We start from the raw sequence: 12867 nt of genomic DNA, 5'->3' as shown, positions 1-12867 counted from the left end.
ACAGAGTAACACATTTACACACCTGCCACCATCATCCCATTGACATTTCTAATAACATAGTGTGAATTCTAATTAGTTGTAAAGTCCTTGAGGGATCCAAAGCCCAGCTGTGCAATCTCCATGTAATTGAGACTGCACTGGTCAAAGGCCTCTTAGCCCAGCTGAAGGCATCATTACAGCCTTGGATAGGAAGGAAAAACTTTTGAGTAAAAGCACCAAAGCTGGTGTTCCATGCAGCTTCTGTCCAAGTTGTCTCAAAATCATTAAAAATAGGGTCCTTAGGCAAATCGCTGTCATTACTGTGCCATGGACACCTCAATATCAGCAAAATTCCTGTTTCCTACTTTACTGTTGGTTGGAGAAGTTAAACAACAGACTTAGCCAATGCTAAACTGTAAACACTACATTTTGTTACGTTAAAAGCTTAAAGGCAGTCCAAGTAGCATTAAGCTCATTTTGTGTGCTTACTATGCTTGTGTAAATATCCATTAACTAGACCAGCTCTGTCCTGTCTGGCCCAGGAAGGGCCCTGTCTATGTGTAATTGTGTGTTTGTGTAAACGTGAGGCTTGGATTATCAGAGCACATGGGGGAAGAATGCTGACAATGACCTGTCAGAGGGGTAAATCACCCTGTGAGGATGTACATGATGGGCCCACTGGAGTGAATTAGGTCACCTAGTGCTGTCACAAACAATAGGGCCATAGCTCATACAGTAAATGGCGAGCAGCCTCCCATACGAATGTCTTCAGACAATTGGCTCTGCTAATAAGGTTACCAGCAGTGATACTACATGTCACAGTGTCACTGCAGAGATGAGCTTGAATGGGAGGGGAGGCAGAGATCTGAGCTGAAAGCAGGCAACCTGAAGCCTTAGAGTGAGGCTTTCCCCAACATAGCTAAGTAGAGATCTGCTTCAGACTTGACAGATTTCACTCTGAAAAGCTGCTTTGTCCTGAAGACTAACTCTTATTTACCCAAGTATAGAATGGCAAATAGGTTCAAGCAATGGTCTGTGATTCATCAGACTTACCAGTGACTTTAAGGTCTCAGCTCAGGATTCTTCCAGAAGTCTTGAATTTCAGGAACTCCTGTGTATCCAAATGCTGGATTCTCAGTAGTGGCTGGAACTGTAGCATAGCCTTCATGGCCACTTCCAGAAACTCTGACTGCCATCTTAGCTGTTTCCTCCTTCTGCATCCATTATTTACCATTATAATGTCCTAAAAAGGGGTGGGGAAGTGAAGATATTGACTGATAGCATTTCAGACTCTTTTCCCTTTATCAAAAATCTCACAAAGCCCTTGGCAAATGCAGGAAATCCTTTGACTATTGGTCTTTTAGGGTATATACCATTCCAACACCTAAAAGTTACTGGAAGAAAATTTTATCTTTGTTTGTTAATATGGAAGACTGACACACATACACCTGCATACAGACCCAGTAAGATAATTAAAACAGAATTAGTCTGAATTTGTCATTAATTTCACTATTCCTACAATCACTCCCTTCAGAAAGTTCAAGCTTTTGGATATTTAAACTATACTGTGTTCCATTACAGCACCATTATAGCATTGTGTTTTTTATTTTGTACTCTTGTGATTCTGCATATAAAATCAATAGAAATTCATCATGGCTTTGGTTTACCTGTTTCTTGTGGAAATCTTTTAAAAATTGATTTATAAATTACCCAAAACTGAGGGGAACTGTACATTTATTTTGAAAAACCCATTTTTGTTATTGCCTAACTTTTTCTGCTAGAAAGAGAACATTTCATTTAAACCTCTTGAAAATGCCTGCCATTGATTTTTATTTTTTTAGTTTTTTCACTGCAAAAATGCAAACCCAAATCTCCTTTAGTTTATATTTCGTTATTTTTTTCATAGCTCTAGTCCGGTGAGAATTCTTGTCTTGCAGAACTCACACGGCAGAGAGCATAAAGTTTGTGTGATTCTTCCAGTTCCCACCAGATGTCACCAGGCTATCGAGGATCGCTGGAACTCGGGCAGCAAAAGCTTCTTGCTTAAGTGCCAACTGCAAGCGGTGTTTTTCTCTGTAAAAGACGGCAGAGCAAAACGGCTAACATAAGGAGCTTAGGACAGAGCCCTTATTTATGTCAGTGGTTGAAGCACTGCTGAACTGATATTCAGCCAAAACTGCAATGATCTCACTGCTGTTGGGTAGTTTGATCCAAATGGACTCTGCTCCTTGTACTTGGTAAAGCTAACACCACTTTCTCTCTCTCCTCTACCTGAAATACCTGTCAGAACAAGCAGGAGTATAATAACATACACAAGAAGGAAGTTTGTGCCACTGTGTGGCTCACTTCTGAGTTTTACCAAGTGCTGAGCACTGATTTCTTGCACAGCAGAAATGCCTGAGGTCTCACTACTCAAATATGTGTGCTTCCAAGAATGTGCCAGCTTGCCAAGAGGCTCTCCTCAATGCATCCGAGTTGGCAGAATAGCACTCTGAAGACTGCCATCAGAGGAAATGTTCAGTCTCCAATAGATTAGCTGCCCAGACTAAATAGGATGAATAGAAGTTGACAAATATCCAAGATGTATGTTTGAGAATGAAGAGGCTGTACTGGAAATGAATGGATTTTAATGAGAGAAGAAAATTCACCATGAATTGCAGACATCTATTGTCCTGAAAAGGCATTGTTCCCCATGGCTTCAGAACAGACACAAAAGGCACACATTCCATGAAGTATTGTTGGGACTGGCTTGACAATGGCAGCCTGGGCCTGTATAGTACCTTTAATGGAGGGCCTCAAATCATTTCTCTCCAGAGAGACTGGTAGCATTATCCCTGGCTTTTCACAGACACTGAAATACAATCTGAGACAAAATGACTTGGCCTCGTGGTGAACAATTCCCAGAGCTGGGAAGTGAATCCCACTCAGTATAAATGAACCTCTGGTCTAGTGCCTTGTTTCTGTAATGCTGCTCCTGGGGAAGCAAAGTTGCTCATTTCTATAGCACCAGTGCTCCCAAATGACATTGTAATGAAGAGCTCCTTTTTGATAAGAATAGCAAAGACTGTTTGTCCAGAGTAACTGGGAACAGTGTGCATATTGCTCCGTGCAGCATGCACATCAACCAAGGGGACACAGCAGAATCTTCTCACTATTTGGTGTGCAGGCAAGCTGACACCAGCCACGGGGTGTATCAGATAGAACGTTAGACTCATTTGTGAGCTCTGAGACTCATCAGGTCATCCCGGTCTTGCCTCCTGTCTTCTTTAGTTGTTAGTATTACATTTGCCTCCTGGCCTACCAACACCAACATTCAATCTACAGAGAGAATCTCCTCACTATTAAAGTGTGAGTTGTCACTAAGGGTTGTGGGTATATGTTGAAAACAGGTCATAACTGCACACTGAACACACATAAATCATTCATGGCTCCATGAATAATAGCTCTGATTACAGTTGTGTCAGTTTTGCTTTGCAAGGAGTAGAGATAAACTGTGGTCCCAGCCTGGGGTTTCTCTACCATTTTTCCTCCATCACCAAACATGATTTTTACAGTTATCACAAACTCCAGTCTTACTCAGGAAGTGTCTTGTTTACTTCAGCTGGATCACTGACAGTATCAGAGCATTTCCAGTGCTCTGCCTCTGACAGAATAACTTTCTCTATCTGCCATAAACATATTGCTTTGACACAGGTACACAGAAATCACCAACCTTGAAAAGGCCAGATACACACTCTAACCCCTCTCCTTCCAGTACAGAATCAAATCTTCCTTCTCTCCCACCCATCATCACTTTTCGTCATGCCTGTCCATGCCAAACCCTACATATACACATGAATAGAAAGTGACCGTGTGAATTGCTACCTTGGAAACATAAACCTCTGCCACTTACAGAACACTGCTGCTCTCCTCTGCAGACATGATCACAGCTGACACACTCAATTTGCTCATTCGCCAGCCAGTCTTGATCAGTTTGTGATACAGACCATGCTGCTGAATCTCTACTGCTTGCAGTATTTCAATTATCTTGATTTAGTAATCTAGATTTTGTAATTTTGCAGCTACTTGCATTGCAATTAGATCCATGACTGTGATGTTGATGTGAACTTGAAGAGCCCTCTGAACATTTTGCCTGGTGTTTTGTCACTAGTGGGAAATTCTCCATTTTGGGGGCTACTTGCCTCATCTTTGGAAGAAATTCAAGCCATAAAGCAGAAGAAAGGTAGCAGAACTCCGATCCACTGGACACTAACTTCTAATCTAAAAGTACTTCACTTCTGAGTGTTTTCTTGATACAATTATTTGTTCTTGACTGTCCCATTTCTTATTTGTTAATCACAGCTGGCTTTCTTCTTCTTTTTCTTCTTCTTTTTTTCCCCAATTAAAAAGTAGATGAAGGGAAAAGAATTTAAAAAGAAATAAACAACAAATTTCAAAATGTATCTGAAAAGCCAAAACCTCTTTGGTTTCCCAAAATCTAGACAAAGCTGCAGAAGCCGCCAGGAAGAATTTTTGTTACCAAGTAGTTCAATAAGCAATTTGAGTCATGGATGACTTTAATTCTTCTCTAAAAAAAAGATTCCTTAGAGGGCTACTAATCTTGAATGGTTCTGCCACAGTGAATAGTAATTGAGAGAAATCTATTTCACATATCACTGCTACGTCATGCTCCCAGAAATAGGTGAACCTATCATGACTTGGGTTTAGTAAGTGTGGTCCTGCTGTCAAGGGGCAGTCCTGATAGTTGCCTGGCCCTACAACAGTGGGAGCTTACCAAACAGAGTGTTTACATGAGCAGATAGTAATAGGACAAGGGGAAATGATTTTAAACTAAAAGAGGAGAGATTTAGATTAGATAGAAGGTTGAAATTTTTACTCAGAGGATAGCGAGGCATTGGAACAGGTTGCCCAGAGAAGTTGTGGATGCTCCATCCCTGCAAGCATTCAAGGCCAGACTGGATGTGGCCCTGGGCAGCCCACAGCAGGGGGGGTTGGAACTAGATGATCTTTAAAATCCCCTCCAACCCAAACCATTCCATGATTCTATGTTCTTTGTCCAGATTTTAGCTCTACTGCCTCTTCCAGCACAAGAGAGAGCATTCTGAACACTCATAATCCCTCAGTTGGACATCTTATCTGAAAGAGGATCACTCCATCTGGGACATCTAGCATATTTAAAATAGATGCACAGTACTGGAAGTGAGAAAGGCAATGCTGAGAAATCTAGCCTGAGCACATCTAGCTGTCTCCATGTCCCTGAAAGGTCTAGGGCTAGGGGGTGGGGAGAACTTACTAGTTTCAAACTATCCTTATTAACTAGACATTTCATTTAAGTTGTACTTAGCACCTGCGTCCAATTACCTGTCTTCAAGGCCCATGTGTGACAGAAGCTGAAGCTCTGATTAAATCCATGCTTTGTACTACTGAGCCATTAAGCCAAATCAAGGCTCGCAGCTCCTTTGAAGGAGATCATTTGTCTTCATTAGAAATGGCCATCCTTGATTGCCCTGACAGGAGCATCTCCCTGCAAGGTAATAAAGCCTGTTATTGTCAAGAGGTAAAATAAGGTATCGCAGTTCCCTGGAGAGTGATTTGTATTTATTAATGTTCTCACAAATTACTGTACCTTGATTAACATGTGACTGTGACAGGCAGCAGGGGTGTGCTGTTCATCATAGCCATTCATGCAGGCTACTATCTCTCAAATGATGAGATAGTAGCAGAATATCAGGGAGCTGCCTCCTGCTTTTTAATGATGTCTTAGGTCGGTGAGGGCATGACTGACAGAGACTTAGCCAGGTTGTGAAAACCTGACTAATCACATCTCTGAGTGAATCTGAATCTTCAGTCCAGATACAGAAGACTAGAAAAAAAAAAATCACCTTCTTTGCCAGTAATATAACACTCCATATTCTCATCCATTAGTAGTGGGGAAGTAGAGGAAAAGTAAATGGGCTTGACAGAATCACTTGAGAAGCAAGGAAAAAGGCTGGATGCAGAATTCAGGTCTATTGAATCTGCCATTTGGCACAGTGAAAACTATAGAAATACCGCTATACTTTTGCGATAATCATAATCAAACAAGATTTAGTGTAAACTGTTCTACAGTTCTATCATAAGCAAACCATCTCCAGAGACCTTGTGAATGGATGACAGGCAGCACACAGAAGATTCAGAAGATTAATAGATGTAGTACCTAGTACACAGGGGGACTGCTTATTCGATCATGGGATTTCAGCTCTAGGTCTCTTCCATCTAGCTCCTTGTAATCCAGAGGTTCTAGTTTGAGACAGCATCCAGTTCTTGAAATAAGTTTCAGTATCCTGCCCTTAATATAATTTATAGAATGCCACTATACCACTTCACTTTCTGAGGCAACACAGTGCCAGAAATTCAGATCTCTGTGCCCCAGATCTGCTTTCATTTTGGGATAGGTTGGTTGTTGTTAGCAACAGGGATTAGTACATCAGTTTAAGAACTAATAGTTAATCAAAAGGAATCTGTAAGTGATAGTTATAAAACTTTCCATTTCAGCTTTAGTGGGTGATTAGTCTTGTTTTCCTCAGTAATTCTGCACTGGGAACATAACAGAGTACTTTTATCTTTTGCTTCACAATGTGCAAGAACATTTTCCTCAGATTCCACATACACTGTTTTTAAAAACTGACTGACTATGGCCTAATAAGCAACGGAAATCTTCTAAACTGGGGAGAAGTGGATGAAAGTGGGTCAAAGGTTTCAGTGATGAAGATAATGGTGAAAAATGGGGATGAAGTAAGTGGGCACTCGAACACTCTTGATATTTCTGAGCATGCCTGAAGGGACATAAGTATATATTTACAAGCCCTTGAAAAAAATGAATATGTATGCCAATGTACTGCATATACGTCTTAACTGTTCAAATGCAGAATGTAGAATCTAAGAGGGTGTGCTTGCTTCTCAGGTTGCCTGGTACATTCAGTGAGGAATAAAGGAATGCTGCTTTCTAACATCACATCAGAGTTAGACTTTTCTTCCCAGATTTCAGATGAAAATTTGTACTATCAGACTTCTGCTATTTCAGCAGAATTCAAACAGGGAGGTTCGATCCTGTTCACTCCCAGTGAAGGAAGCTGAAAGAAGGCAAAAAATCGGAATAAACTCAAAAGTGATATTCCACTGACAATTTAGGATGTAGCCAGATCCTGTTCTTTCTTTTGTATTTCTAAGTCAGAGTTCTCTAGGATAATACTGTCAGCTTTCCCTAGGACCAGAACAAAATTGAGCTACAGCAGTAGAGACTTACAAAAGTCATAACAAAATTTATGTTCTAACTGTTCCAAAACAAAAATGAGAATCAACTATACCGACAAGGTTCATAGCCAGTCATGGAGGCACTAGAAGACATGGTTTGCAGGGCCAATGAATGTAACTGTGTCCACGAAGTGAGAAGAGGCCATTATCATTCAACTGAGCACAGTCAGTAACATTCTACAGCATGTGAGAATTCTGGTTGTGCAAAGTTGTACAGTCTTACTGTAGTACTTACACTGCTATGGGACAGGACCTTAAGTGGACCCATCACATGCCTGTCTAAGATATTTTGGGGGTCTGTTATAGAAGAAAGCACTTGGCTGCGAGAACAATTCAGCTAGTCTGTCTCATCACTGTCTCTAAACCTGAGATGTCCAATAAAGAAAGAAGTAGTTGCCAGCAGGCTAGATAAATTGGTCTTTCAGACTTAAGCTCCAATACATTCTACATTCTGGATCTCTGATTTTGGCACATCTTCACTCTTCTTTAAGCACACACCTAGACAGTCATTTATTTATTTATTAGTGAGATTCACCACATGAAGAAGTAGGGACCCTAAAATTCTTCAAATGTCTATTTAAAACTCCCTTCCATGAAGATCTCTACAAAATGTTTAGACAGTGAAGCAGCTGTTATAAGTGCCTCACTCTGTCAGTTCACAAATAGTCTGAGTTTGCCACAGCCACCTCTTCAGAGCATGACTCTAACTCATTAAACCTAGCAGCTCAAAACTTTTTTTTTTGGTGATCATTCTGCCTTTCACACAGACCACAAAAGCAGCCAGTATTCTCTGACTACTGTTTATCACACAGAACCTGATTGTTTCGCTCTCATTTTATATATCTTTCCACGTGGTTCACTTAGCTGTTGGTTTGCAAATGCTATACAAATGTCATATCAAACTACATGCAGAATTTCCAGTGGAAGTTTCATTGCAATCTGCTAACTTCAACAAAGTAAGGAACACCTGAAAACTAGTTGAGGGAAAGTCTTTTTGCATAAGGACAATTTTTAGATTAATGAGTTTTCACTCAATAATTAATATTCATTCACCTAATGCAGCATATACATTTGGTTGAACATGTACATGAAATAGTTTAAATATGTTGTCTCATAATTTATAATATAATAATAAAAATTTATGAAATGAAATTTTCTATAATCCTCTCTCCTTGCCAGATTTTGAAATACAAATGAAGTACCACCTAGTAATACAGATCACTAAGACTGTCAGTATTACAAAACTCATTTGTCTAAGTACTAGCAGTAAAAGTGTTATGGAAAGGCATATCTGAACATACATACTCAAAAGTATACAGACTTGAGTATTCATACAGTATTCTACCTCATCATCTGAGTTCTTTGACAAAAGAAAGTCAGACAACTAACAGGCTGGCAAGCAGTCTGACTCAATCTCATGTAGACTGTCAGTGCCTAAGAAAGAACAGGCCTTCTGCTCTCACAAGCTCCCTGGATTCTTCAGAATTTCTCGTGGGCAAAGTAGTTCTTTATCTTTCTTGATGTGTGGCTGAGAACACCATCAGAACACCATTCATCAGAAGCTGGGTGATCTGGCAGAGGCATATTCCTTGGGTACAAGGTTCACATGGCTTCATTTGCACCTGTATCAGTAAAAATGGGGTAGCGCTGCATATCTTCTCCACAGAATTCTGGATTTTTCTCCTCTGACTTTGAAATCTTTAATTAGACCATTACACCAACCCTCTGTCATTTCCTTTCAGTCCAAGAATCCTTTGGTATCCTGTCCTATTATCTAGAAGACAAATGTGAATAAGGGTCTTGATGATTAGATTCATAGAGCAAAAAACAGATGTGAGAGGCTGCAAACTGTATATGTTATGAATAGCATTACAATGACATTTTTAGTCCCTTAATAAGGGCATTTTTTCAGCATAAAGGAAGATAGATGGAGGGATTTTGCTGCTGTATTCAGAATCCCAAAGAATGCTCTTAAGCTAACAAATGTAACCAATGCCATTACATATTTGTAACTCTTATCTTCATACTCCACAAAACTTGCATTGATTTCCAGATGTTTTCAGAAATACCATTTTGACTCATATTTGTGAAGGTGGCTTAGGTGATTCAGTGTGCAACTCCCTGTTGATAACAGTGAGACTATCAGTTAATATACTAACTGATGGTGCAGACCTTCTGTATGAGGGCTTAAATTTCTCCGTTCGTTATTCTCCCAGACAGAGAAGTCTTCAGAGTTAAATATTGTAAACCTCTTCTCCCAGAACTTCAAGCAATATATTTCAATGTTTCTATATTCTATTAACACCTTAGAGGAGTCAAGGAAGTTACAGTCCTTAGCACTGTTGAGTTTGAAAAGCAAAAAAAAAAAGCCAGTCCAGCCACTTGTACCCTTTGTACAATTTTATGTATCATAAGAAACAATAATTCCTGGGGATTTCCCACATTTTGTACAGTCCTTGGCTGCTCTGATTAGAGTCTGGTAAAAGGTTTTGATATATAGGAGCCAGGGTTTTCTTTACATTACTAAACTGCAGATTAAGTTCTGTCCGTTTCACCCCTACTCTGCTGAATCTATATACACCATATGCATCCAAAACATAATTGTAAAAAAGTCTCCTTTTATTCTAGTGAGAAGGGAATTTACAAATCTCAGTGCAGGAGGCCTTACTTATCTGTAGTATTCAAAATTCTGACTTTAGCCTACCTCCAATTTATTTGAAAAGACATGCAGGAATTAACAGGCATTAACCATTCAGCCCCATTTCACAACTTTGGTCAGTTTGTAAATGAACTTCAAGACAGCTAATCATTCTCCAAGTGTGAAGCTCAACATCACCAGTGATAAATACCTATATCTTGTGACAGACAAGGTCTATTTCCATCTGTGCTGAGACTTCCTAACAGCACACATGTGGCAACTTGTGCACCACTGCATAATGAATTGGACTGGAGAAATTAAAAAGCTTTTCACTCCTTCTATATACAGAGTGGGCACAGAGCCAGACTTGGGATAAGGAAAGGTGCCAAGTTTCCAGAATTTTGTTATGATTTACATCTACTAAAACAGAAAATGTGCACTCATATACACATATATGTGTGAATATATATATAAAACATGCTCGGCACTTTCTTACTTTAATTGAAAATGGCCAGATTCAGGATGGTTAATTCCTATCTAAACCTATTTTTTAAGAAGGAGGAGGGAGGAAGTCTCTTCATTCGCTTCCACAGACTTATATGCCACAGAAGTGGGTCAGTAGCACCAAACCAATAACATCAGCAGCTTCCAAATCCCACAAAGCAGCCATGACATTATACATATTGTCTACAACTTCATGGGATTCATCTGATAAAATTACTGCTGATAAAATTAATAAAGACAAACACTGCAGCATGATTAAGAGCAGATGTAGAATGAATTTCAACTGGACTCGCTTTTGCCTTTGCAGATGGATACACAGCCTACATTCATTTCTTCTCCAAAGCGTCTAGGCATGTCTATGCAGTAGGGTTACGTTAACTGTCAGCTTGGGCCCAAGCATACATCACATTAAGGAGACAAGTTAGTTACTACATTCTGCCCAGCAGAGCATCACACTTGTGTTGCCCCAGGGGAATGGCACAGGCATGCAGCCCAGTTTCTACATACTATGTGCCATAGCTCTTGGTAGTACCTGAAACTCCAGGAGAAAAGGAGTGTCTAATCCTGCGAAAGAATGAGAAGGGGCAAGAAAGTCGGGAAGAGTACGAAGAAGTTGATAGGATATGCAGGCAGAAAATTAGAACAGCAAAAGCCTAGCTTAAATTCAACCTGGCCACTGTAATAAAAGAGAACAGTTTTTTCTTACAACTATATTAATAATATGAAGAGGGCTAAGGAGAATCTTCACCCTTCACTGGATGCAGCAGGGAGCACAATCACTGAGGTAAAGGAAATGGCTGTTGTTCTCAAAGCCTTCATTACATTTGTCCTTAAGAATAGCTTTTAGTCATGTATTTTCAGTCACTGAATCTAGCTCATACGTTGTTAGCTTGAGATATCTGTAGCACAGTACTGCATGAGATAATTATGCATCCGACACCTCTGAGTTCTGCATCTGCAGTGCAAGAAATTTCTTTGTCTAATTGGGATGTTAGATGCTAATACATGATGAACTTAATCTAGATTTACATGCTGTAACAAAATTCAGAACTTGTATATACATGTATGGCAGTGCTGGAAAGCAGTTACCCTGGAAATGGGACCGCTATTTTCTAGACCACTCTACATAAAAATAGTGCATCACACAGAACATTTTGTGCCCACTCTCAGTACAGTGATTCCCTCAGATTAAGAAGAACAAGCATTTTCCACAACTTCTGGCTGGTGGTATCTCTTGAAGTACTGCAGTATAATGAAAGTTCAAAATTATATGACAAAACACAGAGAAGTGAATGCTGAACAATGAAAACCACGCTTATAAACTGAAACAGTCACTGACTTTCAGCAGCACGGAGAAATCTTGTAGCTGCGAAGCATCTACAGAAACTAGCAAACCCCACTTTTTGTAAATATATAATTTTAAGTATAACACACTAATAAAATCCGTGATATTGTTGGAAACAGACTGAAAATGTTTCATGGTCACTTTTTATACACAGTAATCTTTGCTATGAAGAAAAAGAGAAAAGAAAAGAAAAAGAAAATGGAAAAAGGAATGCTTCTAAGTAGGCTGAGGATATAAGGAGGAGGGACAGTGGACGGGTGGGACCCAGATGGAGTGTCTCTTCCCTCTAAAATTTGTTGCACATGTCAGCATTTGACAAACCAGCGGTATTGTTCAGGGCAGATCTTATTAATTACTGTTTAGTAGGTGGCAGATGATAGCGCCCACAACTGCAATTGTCATTGTGTCACCAAACATCTAATTTCATACAAAAGGATGCACAAGAAATAAGCAGATATCTGTGGTGACCTACAAGGACTGTCAAGGGAATCTGGATTCTACAGCCTATGATTTTCCCTACTTTGTTTCTTGAACTAAAAGATCTTGCATTAGGGACAATCTACTTCACCATTAGATATGCATGATGGGCTTTCATTTACATAAACCTGTACTGCTAATATAGCAAATATTACTCCACAATACTGGAATCTAGAGGTTGAATCCAAAGCAAATGATAACTTTGAATGTTACAGTTAAGATTTCCAATGTTTTGAACAGGGATGTTAATTTATTAAAAAAAAGCAAAACACCAACTTCACTGTACCCTCTGAAAGCAGATAGAAAGAGAAGTCGTGTCAACCTATGCTGATGAAAAGCACATTCCAGTACTTTGGGGAAAAAAGCTGAGGAAGACTTCATACAAAGGAAAAGATTAGTCTTGCATTTACTGTCCAAGTCAGGGGCAGCCTGGGTTATCTGCAGCAAACATGTCTGTAAGACGTGCTCAGAGAAGTGGCTTTTACAGCCTGATAACTCATAAACATAATTCTGGTCATTAATATTGATTTTTCACATGTCTATGCCAGGTTTCTTTGCTTAGCCCTTCTGTCTTCCACACAGCAAATGCTTTGTGCCACTGATGCATTCTGATACAAGTCCAGAATCAAGT

General features: G+C 39.7%; 1 long non-coding RNA gene across 1 annotated transcript in view; it reads right to left on the bottom strand.

Moving 5' to 3' along the window:
* Positions 1-1077: 1077 nt before the first annotated feature.
* Positions 1078-12867, bottom strand: part of LOC140253941 (uncharacterized) — a 115916-nt gene continuing 104126 nt past the window's right edge. The window contains exon 3 of the long non-coding RNA XR_011904028.1: positions 1078-1222. This is a non-coding gene — a long non-coding RNA (uncharacterized lncRNA). The remainder of the gene's footprint in view (positions 1223-12867) is intronic.

Source organism: Excalfactoria chinensis, chromosome 6, assembly GCF_039878825.1.
Source record: "Excalfactoria chinensis isolate bCotChi1 chromosome 6, bCotChi1.hap2, whole genome shotgun sequence".
NCBI lineage: Eukaryota > Metazoa > Chordata > Aves > Galliformes > Phasianidae > Excalfactoria > Excalfactoria chinensis.
This window is presented reverse-complemented; position numbering and strand designations above follow the sequence as displayed.